The sequence below is a fragment of the Bos indicus genome, chromosome 19 (assembly GCF_029378745.1).
Source record: "Bos indicus isolate NIAB-ARS_2022 breed Sahiwal x Tharparkar chromosome 19, NIAB-ARS_B.indTharparkar_mat_pri_1.0, whole genome shotgun sequence".
Lineage (NCBI taxonomy): Eukaryota > Metazoa > Chordata > Mammalia > Artiodactyla > Bovidae > Bos > Bos indicus.
The window spans coordinates 28,526,132-28,544,825 of record NC_091778.1 but is presented as its reverse complement, the minus strand read 5'-3'; positions in this window follow the sequence as shown (position 1 = coordinate 28,544,825).

Here is an 18,694-nt window from a genome sequence, read left to right as displayed (position 1 = left end):
AGGACAATGCAGATAGTGGAGTGCAGTTTATTACACCGGCGGGCCCAAGGCAGAGTCTCCTCTTAGCCAAGGAACCTGACCAGTTTTTTGTGAAAACCTTGTATACCCTAAGTGAAGCAAAGTTGCTCAGTCATGTCCGACTCTTTGCGACCCCATGGACTGTAGCCTACCAGGCTTCTCAGTCCATGGAATGTTCCAGGCAAGAGTACTGGAGTGGGTTGCCATTTCCTTCTCCAGGGGATCTTCCCAACCCAGGGATTGAACTTGAGTCTCTCGCGTTGCAGGCAGACGCTCTACCGTCTGAGCCACCAGGGAAGCCTCATATACCCTAAGTGTACTTGCTCAAACCCACCTCCCCAAATTCCTTAAAACTAGTCTGGACAAGGTAAAAGAGAGATGGGATCAAAGTTAACCCATGATTCCTGTGTCACAAGACTAGATAAACAGTGGATGTTTATCAATAGGTCTGGGGTCATATCCGGATAAACATAATGGAATTTACCACTTTGTTCTGTTACAGAGATAATTAGCATACTCTTTTAGGCAAAGGAGAATCCAAGTACAAGTCTTGAGGCTCTTTTATCCAGGGGTCTGGTTTTCCATGGGTATGCCATTTCTATAGACACCGGGCACAAAGTTCAGAGTCCTTTGGGAGGGTGACCATGCGTGTAGCCTAATGTTCGCAGCCAGGCCTAAGATGGAGTCCAGCTCTGTCTGTTTCCTCCTTCATTCTCCCATCTTGATGCTCTTAATTCATATTATGAGCATCATTCATAGGGATACATTGAATACATTGTAAAATTCAGGGTTCACAAAGCAGAACTATCAAGGCAACTATAACAATGGTAAATATAGTTTTCCACCAATCGCCCTTCACCCAAGATAGGACCAAAGTCCAGAAAGGAACGTTTTCATTTGACATTGCTTTTACCTGGTTTTTCATGACATCTAAAGCAGTTGATACATTGCCCCATAAGTCAGGAATGCATACACAACATTCAACCTTAATTATAGCACAGGTCCCTCCTTGAGCAGCTGTGAGTATGTCCAAAGCCATTCTATTTTGAATTACTGCTTTTCTCATTTGGATGTGCTCTTCATTTAAGGCTTGGATGGCTTTTGTTTTATCTAGGAGGGCCTGTTTTGTGAAATTAGTCAAGGCTTCTACTTTAATCATAATATCTATTGTCCCTATAGAGGGTATGAATAAGGCAGCAATATACTTATACCACTGAAACACAGATCTTGGCCACCTAGCATGTAAATAAGGTAGATTTACCAGGGCTTGTTGTAGGTTAGGCTTTTGTTACACTGGCATTTATATCAAATGTAACCCTATGACCTGAATCTATTGACTGTAGGTCTGGCTTACACCCAGAGAGCAGGGAAAGATTATGATTGTGTCCCAGAAAAGAGCAGAGTGGTTTAAAATCTCCTTGGCGGAGCGGTGACAGCCACCAGGGAAGTCCATCCATCACAGACAGAGGCATAGCCCCACATACCCAACAGTTGGAAGAATTGTGGAAGTTGGCATAGGAATGTGCACGTTGATGAGACCAAGCAGCAGGAGTTGATTATGTGGCTTCATCCTCAAGGGGCTCGTCTGGGATCATCTTTTCCTTCTTCTTAAGGATGGTCTTAGTCTCTTGAGGGTCAGCGGGTTCCATCTGTGCAGTCAACTCAGCGTTTTCTGGGTCTGCGTGATATGTTCTCTTCACCCTCGTATGATGGATCCAAGGGACAATACCTGCAACTTTAACTGCAGTAGGGGTAGTTAGAATAACAGTATAAGGGCCCTTCCACCGAGGGGCTAGCAAATCAAGTTTCCAAACTTTGACCCATACTTGGTCACCAGGCATAAACTCATGAATCTGTTCCCCAAGGGGGAATGGCACCCTTTCTTGTACAAACTTAGTTACCCGATTTATTACCTTACCCAGTTCCATCTGCTACAAAATCCTATCCCCCCTTACCTGAGGCAAATTTGTTAACACCTGTCTTATTATGGGACGGGGCCTCCCATACACAATTTTGTACGGAGAAGAACCTTGGGACTGTGGCATCCTGAGTCTGAGCAGAGCAATCGGAAATAAGTCCATCCAGGAGCAGTCAGTCTCTATGATCCACTTGGAGAGTCTCTTTAATGGCCGGTTGGTTCATTCCACCATCTCAGAACTCTGGGCCTATATGCAGTGTGCAGTTTCCATTTGATGTTTATAGTTTTGTTTACTTGTTGTCCTAAATCAGCTACAAAAGCCGGGCCATTGTCTGATCCAATGCTGGTAGGAAATCCAAATCTGGGAACTATTTCCCTAAGCAGGCACCGGGCTACTTCTGATGTTCTTTCAGTCCAGGTAGGAAAGCACATCCCGAAAACGTACATACCATGACCAGCAGGTAATGGTAGTGTCGATGAGGTTTCATTTCAGTGAAGTCCACTCCCAGGTGTTCAAAGGGCAGTGTGCCTTTCAGCTGAATACCAGGAGGTTTTTGTCTGAACACCGAGAGGCAGCATTAACCTGTGGGCAGGCAGCATGGCCTAGGTGGGTCGCGTGGTGTGTTTGGCTTACCAGAGTGTGTGCCAGCTCCTCCAGTACCAACAATTTGCCACTTGGCAATTCCCACCATCCCTTTTCAGTCTTGATGGCCCCTTCCACTTTGGCTAACCTGACAGCCGTTGTCCTTGTTTTATGAGGCTAGTGCCATCAGTATATAGGACCCAACTAGGGTCTGGAACCTTGTGTCCTTCTTTCAAACAAACCTCAGAGACCTTACCTCCTCCTTGCAGATCTGTGCCTTCTTCTTCGACACCAGGTAACCTGCTTCCATCAGCAGCTGGAGCAGTGCTTTTGTCCCTTCCCAACATTTTTCCTTGGTCTCGGCAGCCAGCAGCAGGTCATCCCCATATTGTAGGAACCAATATCCATACTCTTCCAGATGGGATGAGTTCAGGTCAGAAGCCAAGGCTTCCCCAAAGATGGTTGGGGAATTTTTAAACCCTTGTAGGGGAGTCCAGATGAGCTGTTATTTGGTGCCCCCGACTGGATCTTCCCATTCAAAGGCAAAGATGGGCTGTGACGCTGGGGTGAGGTATATGCAGAAGAAGGCATCCTTGAGATCTAGGCAAGTATAAACTTTAGTCCTTGGCGGGAGGAGGCTAAGTAAGGTATAGGGGTTTGGAATAGTGGGGTGTAAAGTCACAGTAGCCTAGTTGACTAGCCTGAGATCTTCTACAGGCCTATAGTCCTGTCCTTCTTCCTTTTTGACTGGCAGGATCGGTGTATTCCAAGCCGACTGGCACTCTACTAGAGTGCCCGCCTGTTTTAATCTATTGATGTGGGGCAGTATGCCAGCCCAAGCCTCTATCGGTAGCGGGTACTGGCGCTTTGTAACTGGGATGGTGCCTGGTTTGAGTTCTATTATCACTAGGGCTTGATGTTTAGCCAGCCTGGGGGGAGGGGGGGTTATCTTCCACCCAGACCTCAGGGAATAATTGAGTTAGCTCTCTCTCATGCTCTCCTGGCCCACCTGATTCTTCCTTCAGAGGCTCATGCAACCTCCAGTCATCTTGGGGGGTCTTGAGAGAGAGAGCAAATAAGTCATAGTGCCCATCTGGAAGGTGGGCCTCTCCTCGGGAGAAAGTCACTTGTGCTCCTAGTTTAGAGAGCAAGTCTCTTCCCAACAGGGGTACTGGGACCTCAGAATGTAGAGGAATTCATGAATCACTTGGTGCCCTGCCATCCGACATTTTCTGGGCTGGCAAAACGATTTACTCATCTCTTCTCCCGATACCCCAGTTACAGCGGTAGTCTTTTTGGACAGTGGTGCCACAGGCTTTGTTACTACTGACAGTTCTGTTCCTGTATCCACCATGAAGTAACTGTTTGGTCCCCCACTTTTAAGGTTACCATGGGCTCTCGGGGACCTGATATCTCTGAGCCCTGGCAGCCCTATTTAATTTCCAAGCCAGCAAGCCCCACAGCTGCAGGAGCTTCCTCTTCTTTTCTTGCCCTAGGGAATTTATTCTTCCAGTGGCCAAAACCTCCGCACTAGGCACACTGGTTTGTCTGTAATGGGGCCTCCGTTAGAACCCGCTGAAGGACTGTCCTGTCCCTGGGGCAGAGGAGGTTTCCAGAGGGCCAGAGATAGACTTTCCCAGAGCAGCAGCTAGCATTGCAAACCTCTTGTCTGTTCCCTCCGGCTCTCTGGCAGAGCTCAGTCTCTGCTTAATTCCAACGTCTCCCTCCCTTTCCTGTCAAACTCACCGGGAAAAGCGGGTATAGCTTGGGCTGTTCGGCTGGAGCCAGATCCTGGAAGTGTTGGCCAGAGGCTTCTGCCACCAGATCGGAGCCTGCCAAGGTGGCGTCTCTACGACTGTGGGAGAGCTGGTGGAGGAGCAGCAGCTGCTGCAGGAACTTCACCTGGCCCTGGATCTGGAATTAAGGCGGCCTCCGTCCTGGTGGAGCACTGGGCCGGTGGGCGAGTCATCCAGTATGGGGGAGGGGCAGGTTATCCTTGTCCAAATCCTGCCAGATCCCAGAGGGAGAAGGGGGATCGGCGTGTCTTCACCTGCCGGTCAGCAAGGCCGAACCAGAACACAACGTGGTCCAAGACTGTTTCTACCTTAAAGTCCGTTCTGCCTTGGTGGGCTTGATCAGGTGAGGATGAAAACATAGATGGGTTAAATATCCCATGTCCCAGGCCGTCTCCGGAAAAGCCAGTTCATACTCACTTATGTATCCCCCTTCTTCTAGCCTGACAATTCCAAGGGGGTCAAGCATTTCACAGCAGACGGGACACCTCCTGGGGGAGGGCAGAATATGAACATACAACGACAAGTTTCCTATCCTAAAAATCCCCTGGCGATCACTGGTAATAATTTTCCCTGAGATGGAGTGGACACACCTCCTTAATGACCTTGGCAAATTCCCTTCCTAAGCCCTAGCACACTGGTCGACCTGTGTACCAAGGAATCGCCGCCTGCCTATTCCAGGCTCCTGTGGGTCCCCGCTCCTTCTAGTCCCTCCCAGGGGGGTGATCAGGCCCCCTCTTCCACCTGGGTTCCTCCTCACCTGAGCGCTCAGTTTCCCTGCTGCTGTCCACTACCTGCTAACATGAAAGGTCCAGGCATTGAGACCCAGAATCCCTCCAGAAGGGCAAGGCATCTTCCCCCCTCTAGAAGATTCAAGCTGCAAGGCCTAGAAGAAGTCCCAAATGGGACTTGTCTCCTCAAAGTGAGGAGTTTCCTGGCCAATGCACCAAATGTTGTAGCCACGCGTTCCGGGAAACAAACTCACTCAGAAGGACAATGCAGATAGTGGAGTGCAGTTTATTACACCGGCGCGCCCAAGACACGGTCTCCTCTTAGCCAAGGACCCCGACCAGGTTTTGTGAAAACCTTATATACCCTAAGTGTACTTGCTCAAACCCACCTCCCCAAATTCCTTGAAACTAGTCTGGACAAGGTAAAGAGAGATAGGATCAAAGTTAACCCATGATTCCTGTGTCACAAGACTAGATAAACAGTGGATGTTTATCAGTAGGCCTGGGGTCATATCCTGATAAACATAATGGAATTTACCACTTTGTTCTGTTACAGAGATAATTAGCATACTCTTTTAGGCAAAGGAGAATCCAAGTACAAGTCTTGAGGCTCTTTTATCCAGGGGTCTGGTTTTCCATGGGTATGCCATTTCTATAGACACCGGACACAAAGTTCAGAGTCCTTTGGGAGGGTGACCATGCATGTAGCCTAATGTTCGCAGCCAGGCCTAAGATGGAGTCCAGCTCTGTCTGTTTCCTTCTTCATCAGTTGATGCCTTCTGTTGAAGAGCTAATGGGTCTTACCGGAAGTTCCTGGAATAAGCAGTAAAGTTAATTTGGAACATTCATCTTCCTGGGCAAAAGTCTCTTGGAAAAATAAACTGACAATTGACCGTCAACTCTCCCTATCCCTACTGAAGCCTTTCAGTTGATATATCCTATCTTGATTCACAAAGAATTTCTAGGCCAAATTTCTACCAGGGAGAGATGTAGAGAAGAAATAATATAATTGAGGATACCTCAGTTCAATCGCTCAGTTGTGTCCGACTCTTTGGGACCCCATGGACTGCAGCATGCCAGGCTTTCCTGTCCATCACCAACTCCCGGAGCGTACTCAAACTCTTGTCCATCGAGTTGGTGATGCCATCACTGAGGATACCTAGGTGCTTCTTTATCACGTATTACCAATGATCACCAGGCATATAAGGAGAATCTGCATGCAAAGAAAGACGAAAATAAGCAAAAAAAAAAACAAAACAAAAGGTAACACAAGAAAAAAGAGATAATCCAGAGTACAAAGAGAAAGATCTAATATACTTTGAGATTCAGGAAGACAAAACATCCATAAAAAAAGAACAGGATGCTGTATGAAAGAGAAACAGAGAACAAGAATTATTTTGCAGGGACTAAAAATGTGGTTGCAAAAGTAAAATGTTCATTAGAAGGATTAAAACATAGAGTTGGGGGGGTGGATTTCTAAAAATAATAGAGCAAGGTGGCCCAGTGGTCCACAGGGGACCAGATTCTCCCTGGTCTGGGAGGATTCCACATGCTGGGAGGCCACTAAGCCCACGTGCTGCGACTACTGACGCCCACGAGCCCGAGAGCCCACGAGCCACAAGAGAAGCCACCACAATGAGAAGCCCGAACTCCAAACCAGAGTAGCCCCTGCTCACTGCAACTGGAGAAAGCCTGCACTCAGCAATGAAATCCCAGGACAGCCAAAATAAATAAATACAACTTGAAAAAATATAGAGAGCAAAAGAGTGACAAATGGAAATCAGAGAAGAGACAGCAAACACAGAAGACAAATCCAGAAGGATCGTACAACTATTAGGAACCCCAGAAAAATAATAATGAATAAATTGAAGGGAAGGAAAATATCTTAGAAAAGAATAAGAGATAACTTCAAGACTAAAACTAATGTCTCCATTCTGAAAGGGTTTATTGTGTGCTCAAGATAATGAATGAAAAATCATCTGTATCTAGATACTTCCTTATGAAATTTCAGAATATCAGGAATAAAGGGAAGATGATAAACATTCTAAAGAGAAAAACTATTCATCTCTAAAGGAACAAGAATCAAAATGGCCACAAACTTTGCATCAATAACACTGAATCCTAGAAGATTAAATGGAGAAATGCCTGTACAATTTTGAGAGAAATGAATTTCTATCTAGAATTCTATATCCAGTCAAACACATAAAGGCTTGTTTTGACGTGCAGAGTTGGCTTCTACACTCCTAGAAAGTTGAGGGTGTATACCAGGAAATGTGGTAGCGAACCAGAAAGAAGACAAAATAGGACACAGGAAGCAGCGGATCTAAGCCCAAAGATCAGTGCATGAAGATGCCAGGATGATGACTGTGGAGCAAACTTAAGGAGTAATGGGTTCTAATTGGAGGAAGAGGCAAATGGAGCTTGAACTGAATAAATGGTGTGAACAATCACTTGGGGAAAAAAAAAGATATGGTATATGTAAGGAATACAAGAAGAAAGAAAAGTCATCAGAATCTCTAGGAAAAGGCCAAAACTGAAAAAGAAATTCTTGATATAAACGATAGGCAAGATATAATATGACATGATGGTGTTTAACTGACCTAGTATTAATTTAATTGAATTGACCATGTGCTTGAAACATTCTCCTGGGTTGTAGAATTGAAGGCAAGGTATAGAAAATACATACACACTGAGGAAACCAGAAGGGAAAGAGACACGTGTACCCCAATGTTCATCGCAGCACTGTTTATAATAGCCAGGACATGGAAGCAACCTAGATGTCCATCAGCAGATGAATGGATAAGAAAGCTGTGGTACATATACACAATGGAGTATTACTCAGCCATTAAAAAGAATACATTTGAATCAGTTCTAATGAGGTGGATGAAACTGGAGCCTATTATACAGAGTGAAGTAAGCCAGAAGGAAAAACATAAATACAGTATACTAACGCATATATATGGAATTTAGAAAGATGGTAACAATAACTCTGTATACGAGACAGCAAAAGAGACACTGATGTATAGAACAGTCTTATGGACTCTGTGGGAGAGGGAGAGGGTGGGAAGATTTGGGAGAATGGCATTGAAACATGTAAAATATCATGTAGGAAACGAGTTGCCAGTCCAGGTTCGATGCACGATGCTGGATGCTTGGGGCTGGTGCACTGGACGGCCCAGAGGGATGGTATGGGGAGGGAGGAGGGAGGAGGGTTCGGGATGGGGAACACATGTATACCTGTGGCGGATTCATTTTGATATTTGGCAAAACTAATACAATTATGTAAAGTTTAAAAATAAAATAAAATTAAATATACAAATCCCAAAAAAAAAAAAGAAAATATAATCCTGCCCATTGTTTGGCCTGAGTGCGATCAGTATTGACAAGTACTGTTCATTAGACCTCAACCTTTAGAATCAATGTAGAAAAATCTGGAAGATTTTGTTTTGGTGGCTGGAATGATTGTAAATACTCAAAATCTTGAATAAGTAAATGAAAGGCTGGGAAAAATTTGCATGTGGAAGTGTGGAGAGAATGAGGAGTTATAAACTGGCCTCTCACTAGAGATACCAAGGAAAAGAGATGGAACTAAAATATAATAATTTATTTGAAAGCAAAAATAGGGAAATCCTTAGTGGTCCAGTAGTTAGGGGGCTTCTTCCCTCATGGCTCAGATGGTAAAGAATCTGCCTGCAACACAGGAAGTGAGAGATCGATGAAGGTGAAGGTGAAGGTGAAAGTCTCTCAGTCGTGTCTGAGACTCTTTGTGATCTCATGGCCTTAGTCCATGGAATTCTCCAGGCCAGAATACTGGAGTGGGTAGCATTTCCCTTCTCCAGGTGATCTTCCCAACCCAGGGATGGAACCCAGAATCTCCCGCAGGTGGATTCTTTACCAGCTAAGCCCAAGAATACTGGAGTGGGTAGCCTATCCCTTCGCCAGTGGATCTTCCCGACCCAGGAATCAAACCAGGGTCTCCTGCATCGCAGGTGGATTCTTTACCAACTGAGCTATGAGGGAAGCCCAAGACAGGAGACCTGGGTTCAGTCCCTGGGTCAGGAGGCTCCCCTGGAGACGGGAATGGCTACCTACTCCAGTAATCTTGCCTGGAGAATTCCATGGACAGAGGAACCTGGCAGGCTGCAGTCCATGGGGTCGCAAAGAGTCAGGGACTAACATTTTCACTTTCCAGTGGTTAGAACCCTGTATTTTTATTACCAAGGGCCAGGGGTTCAATCCCTGGTCAAGGAATTAAGATCCCACAAGCCGTGAGGTCTGGCCAAAAAATTAAATTAAAAATAATAATAAAAATGAAAACAAAATAATAATATAGATAGTCATCATTGGGAAGAAGAGAGGAAGAGGGAATGTAAATGAGTTAAATGCCTCATGTTTTATATTGGAACGTCAATAGTCACTGAAATCAGAATACAAAGAAATAAAGTATGGGCATTTGAGCTAGGATTTTTGGAAATAGCTTCCAGAAGAAACAAAAATAGAAACTGTTAAAAAGGGTTGCCTCTAGGTCGAGGGAGTGGGGTGGGCTGGAACAGGATGGGCAGGGGTGAGGCTCTTTTGTTTCTCAGGGTAATGGCCTCTGTTCTGCTTGATTCCTTATCAGTGAATGCAGCATTTTATTTGGAAAAAGAGAGAAATTGCAAATCTGGAAGCCTTGCTGAGGAGAGAAAGTCATTTCCCACCTGGGCCAGGTCTGTGATCACACCTGCTAGTGGAAAAAACAGCAGGTTTGGACCCTTGGAGACAACAGATCACCCTCAGAGCCTTTAACTTGAGCTTGAAAAATTAATTCAATGCACTTAACCTTTTTGTTCTTGGTTTGCGGCCAAAATTAAAATTAACTTGCATTTTTCTGGACACTGATCGGAAGTGACTTGGGAAATGTGTAGGAAAAATACTGAGAGGAAATCTGCCAGCGTGGGTTTTTTTTCCTTTGTCTTTTTACACTTTTCTTCTCAAGTTTTCTACAATTATGATGAGGGGAAATGAGATTTTCTTTTTTAAAGAGGCCCAGTTTTATTAATACCACTTCAGTGCAAAGAAGGAATTTCACATGGTCTGTAAGGGTGGCGGCTGTCTGCTTTGCTGGCCACCATATTTTCAGCACCAGCAAAAGCTTGCTGAAAGAATAAATACAATCTAACCTCCTGGGCTGGCAGTGACCAGGGAATATTTATTGGTGGGAGCAGCCTGGGAGTGGAGAGTAACAATCCTGACTGAGAAGGTTCCTAGGAGGGGGAACTTGTGATGCTATACCTGGAACAATCCCAGGCAACAGGAATGAATTGGTACCAAGCCTAGGAGAGGACTAGCTATTCATAACCACCCTCCCAAGCCACCACCCCACACACTTCTGGTCAAAATTTGTATGCTCAAAACCTAATCAATTAAGAAAACAACTGAAATCCTCCACTCCTATTCCCCATCCTCAGCCTTCCCCAGACATTCAAAACCATCCCTTTGCTGATGATTCCTGGCCCTCCCTCCTACGCCTCCCCCCACCCATCAGCCAGCTGAACCAATGCTCCACCAAAGACCTCTCCTCCTTTTTAAAAAAAATTATTTATTTTTAATTGGAGGATAATTGCTTTACAATGTTATGTTGGTTTATGCCATACATCAACATGAATCAGCCATAGGTATACACATGTCCCACCCCTCTAGGTTGTCAGAGAGCACCTGGATTTGAGCTTCCTGTCATAGAGCAAATTCCCATTGGTTGCCTATTTTACATATGGTCATATATATATATATATTTCTATGCTACATTCTCAATTCATCCCACCTTCTCCTTCCCTTACTGTGTACACAAGTCTGTTTTCTATATCTTCATCTCCATTCAGTACAGTTGAGTTCAGTTCAGTTCAGTCGCTCAGTCATGTCCAACTCTTTGCGACCCCATGAATTGCAGCACACCAGGCCTCCCTGTTCATCACTAACTCCCGGAGTTCACTCAAACTCACATCCATTGAGTCGGTGATGCCATCCAGCCATCTCATCCTCTGTCATCCCATTCTCCTCCTGCCCCCAATCCCTCTCAGCATCAGAGTCTTTTCCAATGAGTCAACTCTTCTCATGAGGTGGCCAAAGTACTGGAGTTTCAGCTTTAGCATCATTCCTTTGAAAGAACACCCAGGACTGATCGCTTTTAGAATGGACTGTTTGGATCTCCTTGCAGTCCAAGGGACTCTCAAGAGTCTTCTCCAACACCACAGTTCAAAAACATCAATTCTTAAGTGCTCAGCTTTCTTCACAGTCCAACACTCACATCCATACATGACCACAGGAAAAACCATAGCCTTGACTAGACGGACTTTGTTGGCAAAGTAATGTTTTTGCTTTTGAATATGCTATCTAGGTTGGTCATAACTTTCCTTCCAAGGAGTAAGCATCTTTTAATTTCATGGCTGCAGTCACCATCTGCAGTGATTTTGGAGCCCAGAAAAATAAAGTCTGACACTGTTTCCACTGTTTCCCCATCTATTTCCCATAAAGTGATGGGACCAGATGCCATGATCTTAGTTTTCTGAATGTTGAGCTTTAAGCCAACTTTTTCACTCTCCACTTCCACTTTCATCAAGAGGCTTTTGAGTTCCTCTTCACTTTCTGCCATAAGGGTGGTGTCATCTGCATGTCTGAAGTTACTGATATTTATCCCAGCAATCTTGATTCCAGCTTGTGCTTCTTCCAGCTCAGCGTTTCTCATGATGTACTCTGCATATAAGTTAAATAAGCAGGGTGACAATATACAGCCTTGACGTACTCCTTTTCCTATTTGGAACCAGTCTGTTGTTCCATGTCTAGTTCTAACTGCTGCTTCCTGAACTGCATACAGGTTTCTCAAGCGGCACGTCAGGTGGTCTGGTATTCCCATCTCTTTCAGAATTTTCCACAGTTGATTGTGATCCACACAGTCAAAGGCTTTGGCATAGTCAATAAAGCAGAAATAGATGTTTTTCTGGAACTCTCTTGCTTTTTCCATGATCCAGCAGATGTTGGCAATTTGATCTCTGGTTCCTCTGCCTTTTCTAAAACCAGCTTGAACATCAGGAAGTTCACGGTTCACATATTGCTGAAGCCTGGCTTGGAGAATTTTGAGCATTACTTTACTAGTGTGTGAGATGAGTGCAATTGTGCAGTAGTTTGAGCATTCTTTAGCATTGCCTTTCTTTCGGATTGGAATGAAAACTGACCTTTTCCAGTCCTGTGGCCACTGCTGAGTTTTCCAAATTTGCTGGCATATTGACTACAACACTTTCACAGCATCATCTTTCAGGATTTGAAATAGTTCAATTGGAGTTCTATCAGCTCCACTAGCTTTGTTCATAGTGATGCTTTCTAAGGCCCACTTGACTTCACATTCCAGGGTGTTTGGCTTTAGGTGAGTGATCACACCATCGTGATTATCTTGGTCGTGAAGATCTTTTTTGTACAGTTCTTCTGTGTATTCTTCCCACCTCTTCTTAATATCTTCTGCTTCTGTTAGGTCCATACCATTTCTGTCCTTTATCGAGCCCATCTTTGCATGAAATGTTCCCTTGGTATCTCTAATTTTCTTGAAGAGATCTCTAGTCTTTCCCATTCTGTTGTTTTCCTCTATTTCTTTGCATTGATCGCTGAAGAAGGCTTTCTTATCTCTTCTTGCTATTCTTTGGAACTCTGCATTCAGATGCTTATATCCTCCCTTTTCTCCTTTGCTTTTTGCTTCTCTTCTTTTCACAGCTATTTGTAAGGTCTCCCCAGACAGCCATTTTACTTTTTTGCATTTCTTTCCCATGGGGATGATCTTGATCCCTGTCTCCTGTACAATGTCACAAACCTCAGTCCATAGTTCATCAGGCACTCTATCAGATCTAGTCCCTTAAATCTATTTCTCACTTCCGCTGTATAATCATAAGGGATTTGATTTACGTCATACCTGAATGGTCTAGTGGTTTTCCCTACTTTCTTCAATTTAAGTCTGAATTTGGCAATAAGGAACTCAGTCATCTCCATTACTGGTCTGCAACTAGTTCATCAGTAGCATCTTTCTAGATTCCACATATATGCATTAATATGCAGGAGTTGTTTTTCTCTTTGTGACTTACTTCACTTTACATAATAGCCTCTAGGTTCATCTACCTCATTAGAATTGATTCAAATGTGTTCCTTTTCATGGCTGAGTAATATTCCATTGTATATATGTACAACACCTTCTTTATCTATACATCTGTGGATGGACATCTAGGTTGCTTCCATGTCCTAGCTATTGTAAATAGTATTGCAGTGAACACCGGGGTACATTTGTCCTTTTCAATTATGGTTTCCTCAGGGTATACCCCCAGTCATGGGATTGCTGGAAGACCACTCCCTTTTACTCACCTCAGCAGATATACCTTAGCCCACATCTTACTTCTTCGTAGTGTCTTTGTTTTTCACTCTCATTCTGAAGCCCTCTTTCCTTGGCCTCTACCTCTTTGGCTTCTCATTTTCTTCATTAGTCATTTTAAGGAAGATAAATGCACTATCCTTAAGTTGGTTCATTCATTTCTTTTACCAAACTTGGTATCATAAATTGAGCTGATACAGAAATTTCACACTTGATACTGAATTCACTCCAAAGTATTTTAAATTGGAACTGGTTTTAGCTTTTGATTTATTTTTAGTATTCATTTATTTTTGGTTGCCCTGAGTCTTCGTTGCAGCTCGAGGGCTTAGTTGCCCTGTAGCGTGTGGGATCTTAGTTGTCCGACCAGAGATTGAACCCATGTCCCCTGCATTGGAAGGTGGATCCTTCACCACTGGACCACCAGAGAAGTCCAGCTTTTTATTCTGAAACTTTATTTTGGACAATTTTAAACCTACAGAAAAGTTGCGAGTATAGTCCAATGAGGGTTTCCCTCACAGCTCAGTGGTAAAGAATGTGCCTGCCAATGCAGGAGACGTGGGTTCGAACCCACTCAGAAAGAGCCCCTGAGGAAGGAAACGGCAACTCACTCCAATATTCTCGCCTGGAAAATCCCACTGATAGAGGAGGCTGGCAGGCTCTAGTCCATGGGGTATAAAAGAGTCAGGCACGACTTAGCGACTAAACAACAATAGTGTAATGACCACCCTTAGACCTTCCCCTGTATTCACCAATGGCCAGCTTTTTCCCACATTGATTTTACCTTTCTCTTCACATATACACATTAATATACTTCATCTTCTTATTCTTATTGATACATGTAAGAGTAAGTAGCAGGTATTGCAGGCTTTTACCCTACATAGTTCAGCTTGGCTCTCCTAAGAACAAAGATTTTATTTAAATAAATTCTCTTATTTTTTATTTATTTATTTGTGGGGCTGTGCCATGCAGCTTGCAGGATCTTAGTTCCCAGATGACTAGGCACTGAACTCCGGGCCATGGCAGTGAAAGCACCAAGTCCTAACCACTGGATGGCTAGGGAACTCCCAGAGGTTTTCTCTTCCTTAACTACAATGTAACTATCAAATCTGGATACTTAATATCTGGACAACACCACTGGGGCGTCCCATGTGGCACAGTGGTAAAGAATCTGCCTGCTCATGCAGGAGATACCAGAGACTCAAGAGACTTGGGTTCGATCCCTGGGTCGGGAAGATCCCATGGAGTAGGAATTGGCAACTTGTTCCAGTATTCTTGCCCAGAAAATTTCCTGCAGAGAGGAACCTGCCAGGCTACGTTCATTGGGTCGCAAAGAATCAGACACGACTGAGTGACTGAGTGACTGAGCGCATACACACACACACAATATCATTATCTTGTGTAAAATCTACATTCAAGTTTCCCTGATTGTCTCAATAATGTGTGTTATAGCAATTGTTTCTTCTGATCCAGGATCACAGGTCACAGTGTCATGCCTTTTTAGGCTCCTTTTATTGAGACTGGTTTCTTGGCCTTGTTTTGTCTTTCACGACATTGTTTTTGTGTCCAGGTTGCTGGTTTACAGATGGTGTAAAGGAAAAACTCACTTCCTGTTGTGTGTCTCCTCTACTGTCAGTACTCCTACTACTCCACTTCACTTCTGACACCAGATGTACACTTTTCCCACACATCAGGCATTTCCGTGACACCACCTGAGTTTCCTACAATTTAACTCCAATTCCAGCACCATCTACCTAGAGATAGCATAGATCCCGCAGGTTAAGGGCTCAGTCCTGTAAGACTATCCCCTCCCCATATGCTTGAGACACCAATGGAAAGTCTAGGTTGATACCATGCCTCTGACCAACTAGCTATGAAGCAGTGGTTAATTAATCACTGATTAATTTGCTAATAGGTTCACAGAGCTCAAGAGAACCATTTACTTACTAGATTATCAGTTTATTACAGAAGGATACAACTCAGGAACAGCCGATGGAAGAGATGTATAGAGCAAGGTATGTAGGAAGAGGCATGCACCCTCCAGGCTCCTCCAAATGTCCATTGAACCCAGAAGCTCTATAAACCTGGTCCTTTTGCAGTTTTATGGAGACATTTTTACATAGACATGATTGATCAAATCATCAGCCATTGGTGCTTGAACTCCATCTCTAGCCTTTCCCTGGAAGTTTGGGATTGAAAGTCCAACCCTCTAATCACATGACTGGTTTCCCTGGTAACCCGCCCCCATCCCCAGAGGCTTTCCAAAAGTCACTCCATTAACCTAAACTCACCTGTGGTAGAAAGGGGTTTGTTATGACACTTGTTATGACACATTCTTTGCACCTTTATGGCCCTGGCATTTTTTCAGAACCCAAGGACAAAAGACCAAATGCTAAAAGAAAAGATATTCCCATTGCTCTTATGGATTGGGAAATTCCAAGGGCTTTAGGCACTCTGAGCCAGAAATGGAGACAAAGATGAAATATATATTTCTTATTATAAAACAAAATATCACAGAACATCCCTTATTTTTTTCTTTATTTTAATGAATAAATCCGATTGCACATTTTTGGCAGCGAAGACCTAGAAACGCTGTAATGTCCTTCCTGGTGCCTCATACCAGGAGGCACAGGTCATAGTTCATCCCGTTAGTGGTGATGTTAACTTCTATCCCTTGGTTAAGGTCATGTGTGCCAGGCTCCTCCACTCTAAAGTTACATTTATCATTTTTGAAATGAATGAATAGTCTGTAGAGGGAATTCCCTGATGATCTAATGGTTAGGACTCTGCTTCCACTGCAGGGGTTGTGGGCTTGATCCCTGCTGGGGGAACTAAGATCCCACAGGCCACATGGAAAAAAAAAATCTGTGGAAAGACATTGAGACCCTATAAATATCCTGTCCTCCAACAAACTTTTGTCTGAAGATTTTAACATCCTTTAATGATTCTTGCCTGAATCAATTATTACTGCTACTGCTGCTAAGTTGCTTCAGTCGTGTCCAACTCTGTGCAACCCCACAGACAGCAGCCCACCAGGCTCCGCCATCCCTGGGATTCTCCAGGCAAGAACACTGGAGTGGGTTGCCATTTCCTTCTCCAATGCACGAAAGGGAAAAGTGAAAGTGAAGTCGCTCAGTCGTGTTCAACTCCTAGCGACCCCATGGACTGCAGCCCACCAGGCTCCTCCATCCATGGGATTTCCAGGCAAGAGTACTGGAGTGGGGTGCCACAATTATTACTAGGTTGGTTTAAAGACGTGGACTTCATAATTGTCCCTCTGTATTTATAGACTACAGTATACTATAAATTCTCTTTTCCCCAACTTATTTGTCTTTAGTTTTAGGATAACCATGTGCCCATTAGTTATGTATTGTTTCATGTATTATAACCTATTAAGTCATCCTCCATTTCAATATTTATATTGTCCAGATTCATCCAGTGGGAGATTTTTCCATTTGATCCCTGAACCCTCTTTAGTTTTTGAGCCTTTCCTTCTTGTTGTCCTTATTCTCTTCCTCTTCGCCTTCTCCTCCCCTTTCTCTTTCTTCTCCCCACCCACCGCACCTCTCTCTTCCAGGTGCCCTTTGTACTTCCTCTCTACCAGCCCTGGGAGTTCTTCAAAGAACTCTGTTTCCTATCACAGAGAGGTCTATGAGAAACCAAGATCTAAGCACAAAGTAAAGTCAGCAGTTTGGGAAATACTACTGTTTCTAGACCCTTCATCAGACATAGATAGGATACATACCATATAATAAATTCCTATGACGCTTTTCATTGCGGTCTAACACCACAAGGTTCTTCCTCATCCTCCCTCCAACAGGTGTATCCCCTTCACATCCCCAGCATTACTCTTGATCACAATGCTGTGTTTCTATCATTGCACTTGACCCAACTGATTTATTTATTGGTGGTCCCATGTGACATGTGGGAATATTAGTTCCCCAACCAGGGATCGAACCCAGGGCCCCTCAGTTGGAAGCATGGAGTCTTAACCACTGGACCAGCAGGGAAGTCCAGGCAAAATTCATATGCATTGGGCATCCCCTCACTGGAGTGTGAAGTTCTTTGTGCTATGGACCATTGTATCTCCAGTGCCTTATTTCTTGCCAGGCACACAGTAACGCACTCCATGTATTTGTTGAATAAATGGCTACTTTTCCTTGGTTGGTCCCAGGGAATTCTCCAAAGGATTCTGCCTGGACCTTTTGGGTCCCTCTGCATCCTTTGACGGTTAGGGCCTGGCTCTGAATTCCAGCTGCCTGTGTTTATCTTATCACATCACTGTCCCTCCACATTTTCATCTGTTGACTTATCTGACTCCCTATTGTCAGCTTCATGGGTACAGGGGCTGTGATCAATTTATCTTTGTTTCCCTACCCCAGCTAATGCCTCACGCATAGTAGATGCTCCATAGACACTCATTGTATGAATGAGTGATTTTGCCAGGAAGTGAAGGTACCAGAATTCAAACCTGGGACTCCCATGTGGCCCCTTGCCCTATGTGTCCCATCAGTTCCCAGAGGAGGGGAAAGAAGTACTGGCCTTGAAGACTGGGTAGGATTTGATGAGTAGAGAAGAAGGATCAGCCTTCCAAGGTTAGATGAGCAATGATTAGCCTGACTGTCATCTGCGCCTTTGACTTTGTACCTTCTCTGTTTCAGGGTTTCTGTCATAAGGTCATGGTTGTTGTTGTTTAAATTTTTTTTATTTGGCTGCATCAGGTCTTAGTTGGGGCACACGGGATCTTCCTTGCCTCATGCCACACCTTTTGCTGTGGTGCTCAGGTCCTGGAGCATGCAGGCTTAGTTGCGCCAAGGCTTGCAGGAAATTAGCTCCCTAACCACGGATCGAAGCTGCATCACCTGCATTGCAAGGCTGATTCGTAACCACTGGACCGCCAGGGAAGTCCCCACAAGGCTTTTACTTTTATCCTCAGCTCTCCATCCATTTCATAGCTGCCTCAGCGTAAGACTCAGCCCAGATGGTACTGAATGTCAGGAGGGGGCCAGGCTCCTGGGTGGTGTGTGCTCTGGACACCACTCTCTGGCCTAGCTGTGTGGCCTGAGGCTCAGACTTGGCTACGTTGGCAACATGGAGATTGACCTGATAACTAATATGGTCAATCTAGTTTGGCCCCTGGCCCTTGGCACCTACCTCAGCCTTGGCCCTGAGCTGCAGCTTGACTCAGTTCTAGCTTCGCTGCAATGGCTCAGACCATATCTGGCCTCCCTCCAAGCAGGAGAAAACGGTAAAAGCAAACACAAGTCC